The sequence below is a fragment of the Narcine bancroftii genome, chromosome 1 (assembly GCF_036971445.1).
Source record: "Narcine bancroftii isolate sNarBan1 chromosome 1, sNarBan1.hap1, whole genome shotgun sequence".
Taxonomy (NCBI): Eukaryota; Metazoa; Chordata; class Chondrichthyes; order Torpediniformes; family Narcinidae; genus Narcine; species Narcine bancroftii.
In genome coordinates, this window is record NC_091469.1 from 461,215,060 (window position 1) to 461,231,285 (window position 16,226).

Sequence of the window (16,226 nt, forward strand, 5' to 3'; positions counted from 1 at the left end):
ATGTTGTGCCTAGAAATAACCCCTCTGTATCTTTAGAGAGGGGAAAAGAAAGAGTGAACAGAAGGGGGGATGAAGAAAGAGGAAAAGGGGGTGAGCTGCCATCAACATTTAATATAATTAAAAAAGAAATTTAAAAAAATTAAATTACTAATAAGTGATGAAATTAAATATAAAATATTTTTAAAATTGACTAAACTCTCTGGGCATTTAAATAATGCAAATAAGGCTGCCAAATATCTATGAACATGTTATGTTATTTTTTAAGATTCTAAGTAATTTTCTCCAGGGATAGATAATTTGCATTTCCATATTCCATCGATCAATATGTAAGAGGGAATCAGATTTCCATGTTACCGCTGTACGTTTCCTGGCTATTGCCAAAGTGATTTTAATAAATTTGGATTTACTTTTGGGGAAGTAAACATTAATGTCAGCCAAATTCTCCAAGAGGAACAATTGCGGATCAAGAAGGAAGTCCACCTCCATAATTTCTGTTAATATTTTCCCCAAATTTATCCAAAAAGGACTTAATTCCATGCCTAACCAATTAGAATGTTTACAAGTATCAACATCTCTGTAACACCTAAAACATAAATTTGAGATTTCCAATTTACTATGATGTAACTTTCGAGGTGTGAGATATAGTTGGTGTAAAATCCTCCGAAGCATACAGGAAGCCAGGAATCAGTTGACCAGGAGATTTGTGCCAAGTATGAGATCTTGATCTTTACAAAACCTCTTCCTCAGTTAACCAAAGGCTGTTCTAATTCACTAAAGACAATGGCAAAATTCATAATTTATGTCTGCATTTGCTGAGGGGTAGCCCTGACGCATTTTCTGGCATCTCATCATGAACTTGTATTGCTGGAGGGTCACGTTGTACTTTTGGGGTAGATTGGTAGCAGTTCCTGCTCTTGCAGATGTTGAGTATAAACTCACTGGAGTGAATGGGTCAATAAAAGCATAGAGCCCCTCTTCCAATGTAAGCACACACATCAATCAGAGCATGAAGACTGCAGTTGGAGTGATTTGAGTTCAGAGTGGAGGTGATGTGAGTTGAGTAATTGCCCATTTGTCTAGTAGATTGCCTACACTCCAGAGTGAATCTGGGATGAATAGTCTGTACTGAGATTTCTGATACTTCAGGAGCTGAATTGCAGGGAAAGGTTAAACATGTTTGGACTTTTATTCCATGGAGCATAGAAGAATGAAGGGAGATTTAAATTGAGGTAAATAGTATTCTATAGATAGATAGAGTAAATGCAAGTAGGCTCTTTTCACTGAGGTTAGGTGAGATAGAAAGCAGAGGATATGGTTTAAGGGTGAAAGGGGAAAAGTTTAAGGAGAACATTAGGAGGAACTTCTTCACCCAAAGAGTATTATGAATGTGGAATGAACTGCCAGCTGAAGTGCACACAGGGTCTATTTTCACATTTAAGAAAACTTTGTCAGGTACATCATGGGAAAGCAATCGGGGTAAGGGGGGGGGGGGGGAAAGTTCAACGGATTGGGTGTAGGTCAGTGGGACGAGGCAGAATAATAGTTCAGCAACAGACTAGAAGGGCCAAATGGCCTGTTTTCTGTACTGTAATGTTCTATGGTTCTATAATTAAAATATTGAAATGTATCATTCCATATCTTGAATTAATAAGATAGTCATACTATCTAAGCATAAATTTGATCAATTACAATGCCCAAATCTCTCCCGAAATCAATGCAACCCAGTTTTTGGGCTTTGGTCTTGGAACAGGAAATACATAGTAGAAATGAATTTAGGTGCATTCCCCTTTTGAATTAAAACCTCCATGTCTGTGCACGTTGATTGGGCCAATAATGATCCCAATTCAGCCCTTAAAAAAGATCAGAATTGGAGATAGCAGAAGAATGTTCTGTTAGTCAAATTATTATTTTTTGTTTCTCAAAAGACATGAATTGCCTCTGTTAAATTGTAACAATCCTCAATATTCCTGATATAGAATTACTCATTCTTCTTTTTAATCATGCATTTGGATAATTTACAAACCTTTATTAAATAGTTTATTTCAAAAGTTTTATATGTTAATACAATAGGTGTGCAGAATCAAATTAATGTGAAAATAAGTGGTCATTTTTCTCTCGCATTGATTGAAATATAACTTTAATTTATTTATGATCCTTTCCAAGGAGCTATAAAGTCATTTAATTGATAGGAAGAAAACAGTGAATCTTATGGCATTTCAAATACCGTGAAATCCTTTCAGTGGAAAGAAGTGAAGACATAAAGTCAGCTTTAAAAACTAATAATCAATAAATTATGAAAAATATGATACTGTCTGAGAACAGACAATTCTTTTCAGCTTTAAAATTATACACCTGACTTCAATTGTACAATATCTATTATCATAATATTTCTATAATTTTCCAATTTCATGGAGGCTTGCATGAATTTCAATTTTATTTCTGCATGTCAGACTCACAAGTGTAAATTAAAGATCATATCATCTGGGCATCCATAAAGATTATAAGACTTTTGTAATTGGAAATTCCCTTATCTAAGCATAGACTATAAACCACTTGTGCAAATGTGAGCTTTTGTTTCACGCAGAGGATAAGCAATGTTACAAGATCAAACTCTTACCAACCCCATGTCCATATTTTGCAGTATGGAAATCCCCAGTAATGACAATGAAAAAAATGAGCATGAAAGGGCGATGATTTCCCATTTCTCGTGTTCAGAATCTATCTTCTGCCTTTGTGCATATCCTGCAAACCTATTGCATTCAGGCTAGTTGTGCAGGTTGGTCAAACCAAGAAACAGAAGTTAAACCTGATTAACGGGCCTTTGAAATGTAATAAAGAAAGTAGCACAAGAAGTCTCACAGCTCCAGGGACCCAGATTGAATCTTGACCATTGGTGCTGTCTCTGTGGAATGTTTTCCCTGTGACACATGTGTTTTCTCTGGATGCTCCAATTTTCTCCCACATCCAAGAGTCATGCATTTGATTGTCCACCATCAATTTCCACTGATATGTAGGTGAGTGTTGGGAGAGGAGTCAATGGGAATATGAGGAGAATGAAATGTGGTTAAGATTCAATAAATGCAAATAGGTATTCAATGGTTATCAGGTCAAAGAACATCTCTTAAGTGATATAAAGAATATACATAAATATGGATTAAATACATTAACACATTTTAAGAACAATACAATTTATTTTTATCAATTCATATATCCATGTATTTTTCCTTTTTCCGATCTTATTGTCCAGCAATAATTATTTACATTTTTTCATAAAAACACTATTAATACTTACTCAACAAATCACAACATTATCAGAATCAGAATTTATTGCCATGAACAAGTCAAGAAATTCAATGTTTTGTGGCAGCCTCATAGAGCACACATCCTATATTATAACCTTCTTACAGCATGACCTTTCAACCCTTCGGTATTTATCGACCCCTTGGACAGTCACATCGATACCCGGGGTTGATATCAATCACTTTGGAGACCCCTGTCCTATACCGTGCTGTGATCCATTCAGCACGTATTTGTTTGCTGTGAATGCATAGAGTTATTGTGGGACAAGGAGGAACATGCTGAAATTCCTTAATCTTCCAAGCAAGTTAAAGCATTAATGTTCATTCTTAACAGTCATAAAAATGTCTCAGGTCAGATCATTGGTGTACTTATTCCTAAAAGTTTAAAGTTATCTACTCTTTCAACTTCAAAATTGATATGAACATGGGTCTAGTTTCTTCCCTTCTGAAGTTAATGATTATCTCCTTCATCTTACTGATGTGAGAAAGGTTGTTAACTTGGAATCATTCTTCCAGATTCTCATTCTCTTTCCTGAATTCCTTCTTGTCATTGTCTGATACCCGACTGAGTACTGTGGTGTTTTCGGCAAATTTGAAGATGGAGTTAGCTGCATAATTGTGGGTGTAGAGGAGGGCACATCCTTGAAGAGTGCCAGTGTCATGTGATTATGGAAGAGATGTTGTTACCAATCTTTACTGATTGCAGTTTGTCAGACAAACCGTCAAAGATCCAGTTGCAGAGGGGAGCACTAAGGACTAGATCCCACATTTTGGGAATGAGTGCCGTGAAGTACATGATATTGAAGGCAGAGCTGTACTCAGTAAACAGTAGTCTTGGCTGGGATATTAGGTTTATGTAGGCTTAACACAGAATTCCCAAGAGATGGATCTTTGAACATAAACATTCAGCCTAAAAAAACTATTCAAGCATAAATAGGAAGAATAAATTTGAGAGTCATTAAGTGACCTTGTATATGAGAAAAGTGCCTTTACAGAGTATAATGCCTCACGACAAATTTCTCATCAACATTCAGAATTGGGGCATGATTTACTGCTAGGTCACAATCAAAATTATGTCATGAAGTTGGTGAAATTCTTTTTCTAGAACTTATCAGACACTAAGTTAAACAGGAATGTCTGTAGATGCTGTTAATTTACTGGAAAATCACAGGCGATCACACAGGTATTGAAGGGTAACCAAGGTTTAAGGCCTGATCCCTTAATCAAGGTATGAAAAAATGCAGGCAGCTACCGAATAAAAAGATTGGAGGAGGAGGTGGAGGGATGGGGCAGGGGGAGGATACAGACTACCAAGTCAGAGGTCATGGGGGATATAGGAAGGAGAGACACCTTCTATCTTCTTGTTTTCCACAGCGTTCACTCCCTCCCAGATTCCCTCATCTATTCATCTCTTCCCACTGATAGTCCCCTCAGTACCTACCCCTTTGATGCCAATATCTCCTCCCTTCACCACCATTCAGGTTTCCAAGCAGTCCTTATAAATGATGCAAGACTTCTCGTGATTCAGCAGGGGTCATCTATTCCATCCACTGCTCCTGTTGTGGCCTCCTCGGAGAGACTGGTAGCAGACTGGAAGATTGTTTCCTTGAGATTTTTTGCTCTGTCTGCTCCAATAACATGGAGCTTCCAGTAGCCAACCATTTTAATTCCGCACACTATTCCCACACTGACGTGTCTATCAATCATCTCATGCTCTACCAAACCAAGGCTGACCACAAATTCTGTCTGGGCACTCTTCTATCAGACAGATTTAACATCAACTTCTCCAGTTTTTGTTAAACCCCTACCTCGAGTCTCTCTCTTTCCCTTTCCCTCTGTCTTATTTCCTCCAGTGGCCCATCCCCTTCCCTTCCCTCTCCATTCAGAGAGCTGCCCCCTTCCCTATCATTACTCAATGTTTTCCTTTTCTACCCTCCAATATATATTAATTCAAGACCTCTGTTCTGCTCCCCCTGCCCCTTCCACCTTCCTCTCCACTCCTCCGCTCCCTCCACCTTTCTTTTCAGGTGCCTGCCTGCTTTTTGTTCATAACTTGATGAAGAGCTCATGCCCGAAACATTGGCTACCCTTTACTTCCTATGGATGTTGTATGACCTGCTGAGTTTCTCCAACACTTTTGTGTATTGCACAATATTAATTTTTTCCTATTCATAATTTGATTTTTGCAAGAACATAAATTGTTTGTGGCTCAGATTCAGCGGTGCCTGCAATCTATTTATGCTACTGGGTTGTATTTAGTCTTCAGCAATGTTGATAATAGATATCTTCAATTAATGATGAATGGGTGAAAGGTGATATGGAATGGATTTAATATCTGAGATAGTTGAATATTTTTAATCTCTGAGTATTCATCTTTCAAACCAAACCTCATATGTAACAGAAGTTTAAGAATAGGTTAGCAAACAAGTTAGTGTAGATCAATTCAGTGACAATGGCAACTTGTGGTCCATTCCTAATGCAGTAAAATATCTGAAGTTGATTCACAGCACCTTAAACATAAAATAGCTTGAGAATGATTTCGAAACAGAGACATTAGAAGAAAACATCATCTAGTCCCACCGTGCTTGGAAATGTTATGCTTCTCCTAGCTTGGACATTCATTTCATCATTATGTAATCATTTGGTTAAGTCTAAACATTGGAATCCTCTCCCTGAACTTTGATCCCTCTCCACCTCCCACTTGCTTGTAGTTAAGCCAAAACTATTTGACTAAACTTTACTCCTCATCCAGCAAAGTAGCATATTTTGTATACAAAGCTTTCGTCCAGGATCTTAAATTATCAGTAGGATTATACTTCTTTAGTGTGTGTGGCAGACCTTCAAAGGACTGAGTATTCTAAGGATGATGTGTATACTTGCAGGGTATCCCCAGTACAGGGAACTGTGAAGATCACAGCACCAGGCTTTCCCCAAAAGGTCATCCAACAGTAATCAATCTGTGTGCTTGGCTCAGTCCACTGACACGTGGAGAAGGTCTGAAAATCTTTGGAAAGTTTCATCATGTGGAAACTCAGTAACATTCTATGGATACATCATCTTCCTTATTGCTTCACTTGGCAACTGTATGATCCTAAAGCCAAACAAGAAGGAAAAAATCTCAAACACCTCATATGACGTATGAAAGCTTTTGGACAAGTTAGACAAAAAAAAATATCATTCATCCGTGTCCACAGATTATCCTGGGACATAGAACATTCATACATGCATGAACTCAATCATGAATTGGCGAGGCAGCAGGATCATGTCATGAATAGGAAGGGTGATGTCATTAATGATTTGACCCATGACTGCAGAAGAGTGTCCGAGGATGTTACACAGGGAGAGTAGTATTTGATAGCTCCTTTGGCCCGGATTGGCAAATCACTTCCTAGTGGTAATTTACTTCATAAGAATGGATTGTCTTTTTTTATAATTCTCTTCTTTAAGTAGATTTTGGATAGAACATAGCTTCATTTAAATATCTTGTTATTTTTTCAGACATAAGTAACTAAATTCAAGAGTGTTGGAGGCAAATCGAGAGTCAATCGATGACTTTGGAGAGACTCTGGCTTCTCTCTCTCTCTCTCTCTCGAATTTGTTTGGCTTGCAACAGGCAAAAAGAAACTTCATGTAATTTGACGCTGTTTTATTACTACGATAAATTGAATTGAATCTTGAAATGTCTCCGTGCATCATATTCTCAGAAGCATTTCATTGGATGCGAGCACTTTGGAATATTCTAAAAGATACAATATATAGAGTTGTTTTGGAAGCTTCCAAAAGTACATCTCAGATGCATTCTTAAAATTTGCATGGACCAGTTGGCTGAAGTTATTGCAGAAATTTTCAATTTCTGTTGGCTGAATAACAGGAAATTATAAACTGTGGCAATTTAATGTATTCTATTATAGTTGATGTATCTTACGTACTTGTGTAGTTGCAGCAAGTAAGAATTTTGGTGCATCTGTACATGGCTCTGATATGTCAATAAACTCTTATTAGGTCATTAGGAATAATCTTTATCTTTTTTTAGCCACCGTATTATTTCCAATTGATGAATGCCATAATGCAGGAAGTGCACTTTGGTCAGAGCAAAGTCTACAGAAACCTGCCTTCCCAAAGATGTTCATTTTATTCTTGTTCTTCAGATTCATAGCTTAGGTGATTTCAAAGATCAATTTAGCACTACATACTTTTTTTAATAAAATAGCAATCACAATTAGGTGGCTTCAGAGCTGTTTAATGGAGATTTTGGTTCACCGATGTAGAGTGGCTAGAGATTTATAATCACAAAATAAAGCTTCCAACCCTGGTTTCATTAGTACATTTGCTTCATTCAATGTTTTCTCATTTTCTTTTTTTCAGACTCACAGCACAGTAACAAGCCCTTTCAGCTCATGAGCCCATCCCATCCAATTGACCTACAGCCCGGGTACGTTTTGAACAGAGATCCAACAGTAATCAATTGGCATCTGTTGGCTTGGTTCAGTGCACTAAAACTTTTGTTTCTATATTGTGTGCAATTCTGGTCACCCACGACTGTAGGATGTGGGAGCTTTGGTAAAGGTACAGAAAGGGCTTATCAGGATATTGCCAAGATGAGAAGGCATATGCTGAACCCACTGGGTTGTTCTCTTTGCCACGTCAGAAGCTGAGGGAAGACCTGTTTGTGGTTAATAAAAGTATGAATGGCATAATCAGAATTTATTCCCCAAGGTAAAAATATCAAGTGTGAGAGGATATGTGATAAAGTGAAAGAGGACGCAGGGAAAGTTTGAAGTTTAAAGGCAAGGTTTTCAATGACATGGCAATGGGCAACACAGTTAGTGTAGCCATTAGCACAACACTGATACAGTGCCAGTGACCTGGGTTTAAATCCGGTGCTGTCTAAAAGGAGTTTGTAAGTTCTCCCCGCATCTGCGAGGGTTCTCTCCAAGTGCTCCAGTTTCTTCCAACCATTCCAAACGTACTGGGGTTGTAGGTCAATTGTCTGTAATGAGCACAGGCTCATGGGCCGAAAGGGTCCGTTACCATGCAGTATGTCTATATTTAAAATTAAATTTAATACAGAGGGTGGTAGATGCTTAGAATGGGCTGCTGGAGTAGTGGTGGAAGCCAATGTGACAGTGCCATTTTTAAGAGGCTTCAGATGGAAACATGAATATGCAGAAAATGGAGGGATATGTATCATGACCAGAGTGAAGTGATTTAGTTTAATGTGGCATTGAATTCTGAGCAGACATCACAGACCCAAAGCCCTGTTCCTGTGCTCTGTTCTATATTATACATTTGAAATGGTCTCAAAGTCAAAATGGATTTGTGTCCAAATGAAGCAACACACTATCTCTGACAATTACATCAATACGCCTGGTGAAATTGATTTGCTCAATCAGTCATTTTCTTGGCAATATTTCACCCATTATTTCTTTACTGCTGTCACATTGAAATTTGATCTTGTACTTTTTGTTCAGTAAACTCATTTTGTTCTCTGTCTTCGATCAAAGATAATTTTAAGTTGTTTGTGGGACAAAATGAAAACAAATATTCAATTATCTCTTTCCAGTTTTGGATTCTTATCACACCAGAACATCCCAAGGCAAAGTAAATCATACTTTTATCAGATTTAAGTGTGTTAACAAGAGCCCCGGTCATGAGCTTGTGGTCTGGATGCACAGTGATTCAAAACATTGCAATGGATTTGACCTGCTTGCTGTCAGCTGTCCATCCACTAAGCAAGTCATGTCATCATTGAAAATAAATTGTTTTATAGGGTAGAAATTCTGCCCAGCAAGAAAGAATTGTCTGATGAAATTTGGCATGAATATAACGTAGTTATATATGTGCTCCAGAAAATTGAAAAAAAAATGTTGCATCCATTTTTTTTATCCTTGTGAAATGAGCTTAGCTTGCTACTCTCATGTTTAACTCAGCAGAACATTGTGGGGACAGCTCTCCTGTGAAACTCAAAGCAATAAGAATGACGTATGAGGGGCAGGGAAGAGGAAAAAAAATTAAAACCCAAGATGCGCATTCTTGAATATAAATGCGATCATAGTTAATCTTGGGAAGACATATTGCACCATGAGTGTTTTTATTTCATGAAGAGCTTCAAACTTCCTAGAATGAATAGTAAGGGAAAATGAATAAGAGTGATGAATAGTGACAGCTAGACTTTGAAACAAGGCGTGAAAGCAATCTGGCTGGAACATCTGTCACTCTTTGATGACTCCGGTTGATTTTGCTGATCAAGTTGGTTCAGTGGACAGCTGAATTTCCTGGGAGATGAATGATCAATCCAGCCTAAACTCAATCCTTGGTGGCCAATGGGCAATGTCTAGTGCTGTGATCTTTACACTTCCCTGTGCAGGGGATGCCCTCCAGGTATATGCATTATCCTTAGGATACTCTGTCCTTTCATGATCTGCCACACACACTAAAAAAATTATAATCCTACTGATAATTTCTTGCAAGTTACTGTTTAAGAAGGGCTCCAAGAGTAAACCAGGCAATAGGCCAGTGAGCCTGACATCAGTAGTATGTAAATTCTTTGAAGGATTTCTGAGAGATAGGCTATTTGGACCGTCATCAACTGATTAAAAACAGTCAGTATGGATTTGTGCGTGGTAGGTCACGTTTGACAAATCTTATAGAGTTTTTTGAGGAAGTTACCAAGAAGGTTGTTGAGTGAAAGGCTGTGGATATTGTCTATATGGACTTTAATAAGACTTTTGACAAGGTTCGACATGAGAGATTAGTTCAGAAGATTAAGACATTAGGTATATATAGTGAGGTTGCAAACTGGATTTGAAATTGGCTTGGTGGAAGAAAACAAAGAGTAGTGGTGGATAGTTGCTTCTCAGACTGGAGGTCTGTGTCGAGTGGAGTGCCTCAGGGATCTGTGTTGTTTGCTATCTATATAAATGACCTAGATAATGTGGTGAATTGGATCATCAAGTTTGCTGATGACACAAAATTAGGAGGTGTTGTGGACAGGGAGGAAGATTTTCAAAACTTGCAGAGGGATCTGGACCAGCTAGGAAATCGGGTCAGTAAATGGCTGATGGAATTTAATGCAGATAAGTGTGAGGTGTTGCACTTTGGAAGAGCGAATCAGGGTAGGACATACACAGCAAATGGTAGGCCACTGAGGAGTACAGAGGAACAAAGATATCTGGGAATATTTACTAAGATGTTGCTGGATCTTCAGGAGTTGAGTTTCTGGAAAATATTAAATAGGGTAGGACTATACTCCTTGGAATGAAGAAGGATGAGGGGAGACATGATGGAGGTTTATAAGATTATGAGGGGTATAGACAGAGTAGATATGAGCAGGATGTTTCTACTTAGATTGGGGGAGATAAATATAAGAGGTCATAGCTTTAGGCTGAAAGCGGGGAGGTATAAGGGGAACATTGGGGGCAAGTGTTTCACTCAGAGAGTGGTGGGAGTGTGGAATGAGCTGCCATCTGACGTAGTGAATGCAGCTTCAGTCTTGTCAAAAATAAATTGGATAAATACATGGATGGGGGTGGGGGGGTCTGGATGGTTATGGAATGAGAGCGGGTCAGTGGGACTAGTTAGTTTTATTGGTGGGCTCAGACCAGAAGGGTCAAATGGCCTGTTTTTCTGTGTTGTAATGTTATATTATTGAAAATTACCTGAAACAAAATGTTGCAATGTTGAGGTATAATGCTCTTGCACTTATCAACTCTTAACCATTCAGGATCAATCGGGGTGCTAGATTTAGACAGGGCAAAAGTAGGCAACTTCACCGGCAAAATGAGAAAACCTTGCTCATGACTATCTGAGGCCTGATTGGACTAATAAGGATTGATCGACAGACAGTTCAAACCCAACAAAGCCAAACATTGAAGCAACATAGCCAGCTCTTCCATCCCCTTTGCTGGATATCTCCAGTTCTTCTAGTTGAACAGATCTCCCCACCATAAGTAGCAGGACAGTGGTGCATAATCAGAAGAGAATGAGAATATTCTGATTCAGATTTCAGATTCAATGTCACAGTACATACATCATATACAAGCCTGAAATTCTTTTTCCTGCAGGTGAGGCAGAATTGCCACTTACTGACAGGGCAAAAAAGATGTAAACTCAACAGACAGATGTAAACAAATGAAGAAATATAAACAAACTGACTGTGCAATACAGAGAAAAAAAATCAGCGAAGTGCCAAAGAAAGAGTTCTTAGATTAGTCCCTGATTAAGTTTGTTGTTGAGGAGTCTGATGGTGGAGGGGTAGCATCTGTCCCTGAACCTGGTGGTTCAAGTCTTGCAGCACCTATACCTCTTTCCTAATGGCAGCAGCGAGAGAAGAGCATGTTTTGGGTGGAGTGGATACTAGATGATTGCTGCTGCTCTCCAGTGGCAGAATTCCTTGTAGATGTTCTCAGTGGTGGGGAGGGTGTTGCCTGGGATTTCCTGGGCTCTCTCCAGGAATTTATGCTCAGAGGTATTGGTGTCTCCAGACCAGACCATGATGCAGCTGATCAGCTCACTTTCCACCACACATCGGTAGAAATTTGCCAGGGTTTCCGATGTCATGCCAATGTCTGCAAATTCCTCCCCTTAAAGTTAACACATGAAGGTAGCATGGACAGAGATATCCTGTGGCTGGGTACTTCTCAGACCAATTGTGGTTCAGTGGCCTGAGAAGTACCTTGAGTCTGTGGTAGATGATGAGATGCAAAACACAAAGGATAAAACAAACTGAATTTGTTGTTATATACTGTTAGCCATCATACATTCTCAAAAGGATGTGATTATACTGGAGAGAGCACAGTGGAAATTTAACAGATGTTAATTGGATTAGAGGACTTTCTGACTCCGTGATGAAGCCCTGGCTTCACACTGAGGACATCTTCTGCAACGCAAGGTGGTATTTCAATCACGCTAAGTGATTCAGAAGAAGGTCTTTCAAATAAAGAATGTTAGAACAATGCATTCACAGAATTATACTCCATCACAATCTATATCCAAATAGTCCTCACTCTCTCAACATGCAAGAAGTCACCAAAAACCTTCTGTGTGATGAGATTCATATAATAGCATTTAACTAGCACCCACTGCATTAACTCCTCAGTCTTCAACCAATTGAATTCACACAATGGCTGAGTGCTCCTGCGTGAGAAAAGGCTTTGGCCTCTGACATCATGGCAACAATCACTGAAAATTTGCACTCCAAAACTAACAAATCTGTTCCAGATATTACAAATTAAGCCACTTTCAGGTGGCCAGAACACCCGATTGTAAAGCCTCCTATTCTACCCCAATGCGGCTGTCACCTGGCCAGCTGAAAGTGGAGAACCCGGCCAGGAGAAGCACTCACCTCACCCTCCTCCTATAGGTATATTTTCCGACTCGGAGAATTCTCCTTTGCACCTGAAAGCATATCTGCAAAAGAATAAAGATGGCCACATCCAGCCAGCCAATAGACCTCAGGATATCGAGTAATAAAGGAAGTACACATTTTCACATTTCACACTGGGCGTCTGACCATCCTGACTGTGCCCCTCTGAGGTCCGTACCCTAGGCGGCCGCCAAGTTCACCTAGTGGTAGCGCTGAACCTGACTCCATCTTCAAGATGACCTTTGAAACTGTATCATTTCACACTTATCTGGATTGTCCTCCAGCTTCAACTTTTCCACCCAAAAATAAGGCAGACTGTAAATGCACATATACAATCTTCTACACCAAAGGTGGTCATACCCCAGGCCATCTGTGGCCCATTGCCCATTTTTAAGTGGCCCATTAGAAAAAAAATGGCAATGCTGCTGGAGCTGCTGTTACATCAGCGCTGCCGCCATGGAGAGTCTCAACACTTTCCCGTAGGGTCCAACTGCACAGTCTGATTGCTGTCAGCTCCGTACAGGCTTTAAATGCCCTGTTAAAGGAGCTGATCATGGTTGAAAATTGCAGGGCTTAATATTGTTTGTCCTGTAGGTGGCCCAGAACCAAAAACGTTGTCCACCCCAGATCCACACTATTGACAACATCTCCAACCTTCATGTCATCTGCAAACTTACTGACGCACTCTTCCATGTTTTCGTCCAAGTCTTAGTGAATCACTAAGAGCGGGGGTTCCAGATCAAATCAATTATCCTGAGGGTTCAAATACATTATTTTCAACAGCATTTGACTGGGTATCTCGGTTATAATTAAAATGAACAAGGATTGTGTGGAAAACGTGAAGTTAGACTTCACATGAAGAAAATAGTCATCCTTGTTAGAGATCAATAATAATTAGCCACAGTGTCATTGGGAATCCTTGTCGGCAGTTTACTAGATCCAGCCATCTTTCTCTATTTTACCTCTGATGTTCCCTCCATCAATAATAACAGAAGTTGTGACCTATTTTAATGACTATGAAAAGTTCAATCCCATTTACAAAGACAATAACAGTTTGTAAATGCATGCAGCAATACCTGAACCGTACTGAGGAATGAGGTGATGAAATACCATTTATGCTCACATATATCAAGTATTGATAAACTTAGTAAAAGATTATGTAATCAGTTCTTTTTTAAATGCAATCTCTTCCATTGCTAAATTCCTTACCATAAATATCCTAGAGGCATCATTGGGTAGAAATATATTGGGAAGTGTTACTCCATGGATAATATATTGTGGTCAACTTAACAAGTCAAAGGCTGGTTGTTTTCCAGTGATTTGCTTTCATGGGTTTTGGAAAACCTTGCTGCCACCTTTAACAAGGCATGTTAAGACCATGGGGGTGGCATGGTTGGTGTAGCAGTTAGCACAACGTCTTTATGGCGCCAGTGATCGGGACCGGGGTTCAAATCTCGTGCTGTCTGTAAGGAGTTTGTACGTTCTCTCTGGGTCTGCTTGAATTTTCCCTGAGGTTCTGGTTTCCTCCAATCATTCCAAATGTACTGGGGTGGGGGAGGGGAGGTAGGTTAATTGGGTGTGAATTGGGATGCATGGACTCTTGGGCCAAAATGGCCCGTTACTGTGTTGTGTGACTAAATTTAAAATCTAAAGAGTATTTCTTGGAAGATTCCAATTCCATCCACGCTCTGGAAACTTGTTACCCTTCTGGAAAAAGACAGTTTCTCTCTCCATTAGAATAAACCCCAGCTACACCAAATGCCATCCACAAGTTGCCTTGAGCTAAATGATGATGGCTTCTTTGACCAGTAACCTCACCTAGCCAGTAGAAAGTGCTTGAGACATCACCATACCAATGTTCATCGCTAATTCAAATATATTTCTCACAAACCTTTCAGTCATTAAAATCAGCATGACATTTCCTGATCAAAAGCACAATGTGATTGCAGTTAATAACTTGGCGGGAATAATTCAAGGTAGCGAAATTTCGCCAGCTCCCCATGGGCAATGAATGCTTACCTGACTGATGATCCTGTGAATGGATAGGGAAAATCTTCCGGACCAAACTCGTCATTTAAGTGATTGCCTTAATTTTCTTTTTAAAATTTTGAATTGAAGTGCCACATGTTGCTCTACAGAATTGAAACATGCAACATTGTAATGCAAAACACACACATGGAGAGGTATGAATGAAATGAAAAGCTAATTACATAATAATATAGAGACCTTTGCTTAGGTGTAGGGGTGATTTAGATACAGCTAGCACTCCTGATCCATTCTGTCACTTATACCCTGACCAAAATTTTATTATGGCTCTAATAAAGTCATTATATTGTTTCAAATGTGTAAAGAAAATAAATGTAAACATGATTTTAAAATGTACAAAAAAAAACAAGTTGATTTGACATTTCTATGAGTGTGGTTTTAATGGAGATATCACCTCACAAGGCAACTAGCTTAATTCCTATGTGCCAATACACAATGGGTAAATGTACTTGGCTTCAGCATAGAAAGTGCTTCGGAATAGATCAGAATTTCTTCTTTCTTCTTCTTCTTCTTTGGCTTGGCTTTGCGGACGAAGATTTATGGAGGGGGTAAAAGTCCACGTCAGCTGCAGGCTCGTTGGTGGCTGACAAGTCCGATGCGGGACAGGCAGACACGGTTGCAGCGGCTGCAGGGGAAAATTGGTTGGTTGGGGTTGGGTGTTGGGTTTTTCCTCCTTTGCCTTTTGTCAGTGAGGTGGGCTCTGCGGTCTTCTTCAAAGGAGGTTGCTGCCCGCCAAACTGTGAGGCGCCAAGATGCACGGTTTGTGGCGATATCAGCCCACTGGCGGTGGTCAATGTGGCAGGCACCAAGAGATTTCTTTAGGCAGTCCTTGTACCTTTTCTTTGGTGCACCTCTGTCACGGTGGCCAGTGGAGAGCTCGCCATATAACACGATCTTGGGAAGGCGATGGTCCTCCATTCTGGAGACGTGACCCACCCAGCGCAGCTGGATCTTCAGCAGCGTGGACTCGATGCTGTCGACCTCTGCCATCTCGAGAATTTATTGTCACGAATAAGTCATGAAATTCGGTGTTTTACGGCAGCATTATAGCGCAAACATTCATATTATAACCAGCTTACGATATTACGATAAAAAAATAAATATTATAGTGCATTAAAAGTAAGGCAGTGTCTTTGGTTCATTGATTATTCAGGCGGGGGGGGGGGGAAGAAGCTGTCTTTGTGTCATTGAGTGCTCAACTTTAGGCTCCTGTATCTTTTCCCCAATGGTAGCAGAGTGAAGAGGGCCTGGCCTGGGTGCTGGGGGTCTTGATAGAGGCTGCCTTTTTTTTAAAGATAACGTCTCATGTAGACGTCCTCGATGGAGTGAAGTCTGGTGCCTGTGATGTCGCAGGCTGAATTATCAACCCTCTGGAGTTTAATCTTGTCCTGAGAGCATAATACAGGCTATTTCTATGTTGCAACCATCTGGGTAGGACACAAAACAAAGCTTTTTTACTGCATATGCACCTCAGATGTAAAAAGGTGGGCGAGAAGAGAATTAATCCCACTGAAGAT

The 16,226-nt window shown here is 39.7% G+C and overlaps 1 long non-coding RNA gene across 1 annotated transcript in view; it reads left to right on the forward strand.

Annotated features, from left to right (window-relative positions):
• The first annotated feature begins 4,418 nt into the window (after positions 1 to 4,418).
• The window catches only part of LOC138753738 (uncharacterized), a 49,977-nt gene continuing 38,169 nt past the window's right edge, over positions 4,419 to 16,226 (forward strand). Inside the window, exons 1-2 of the long non-coding RNA XR_011351399.1 lie at positions 4,419 to 4,527; positions 7,665 to 7,731. This is a non-coding gene — a long non-coding RNA (uncharacterized lncRNA). The remainder of the gene's footprint in view (positions 4,528 to 7,664; positions 7,732 to 16,226) is intronic.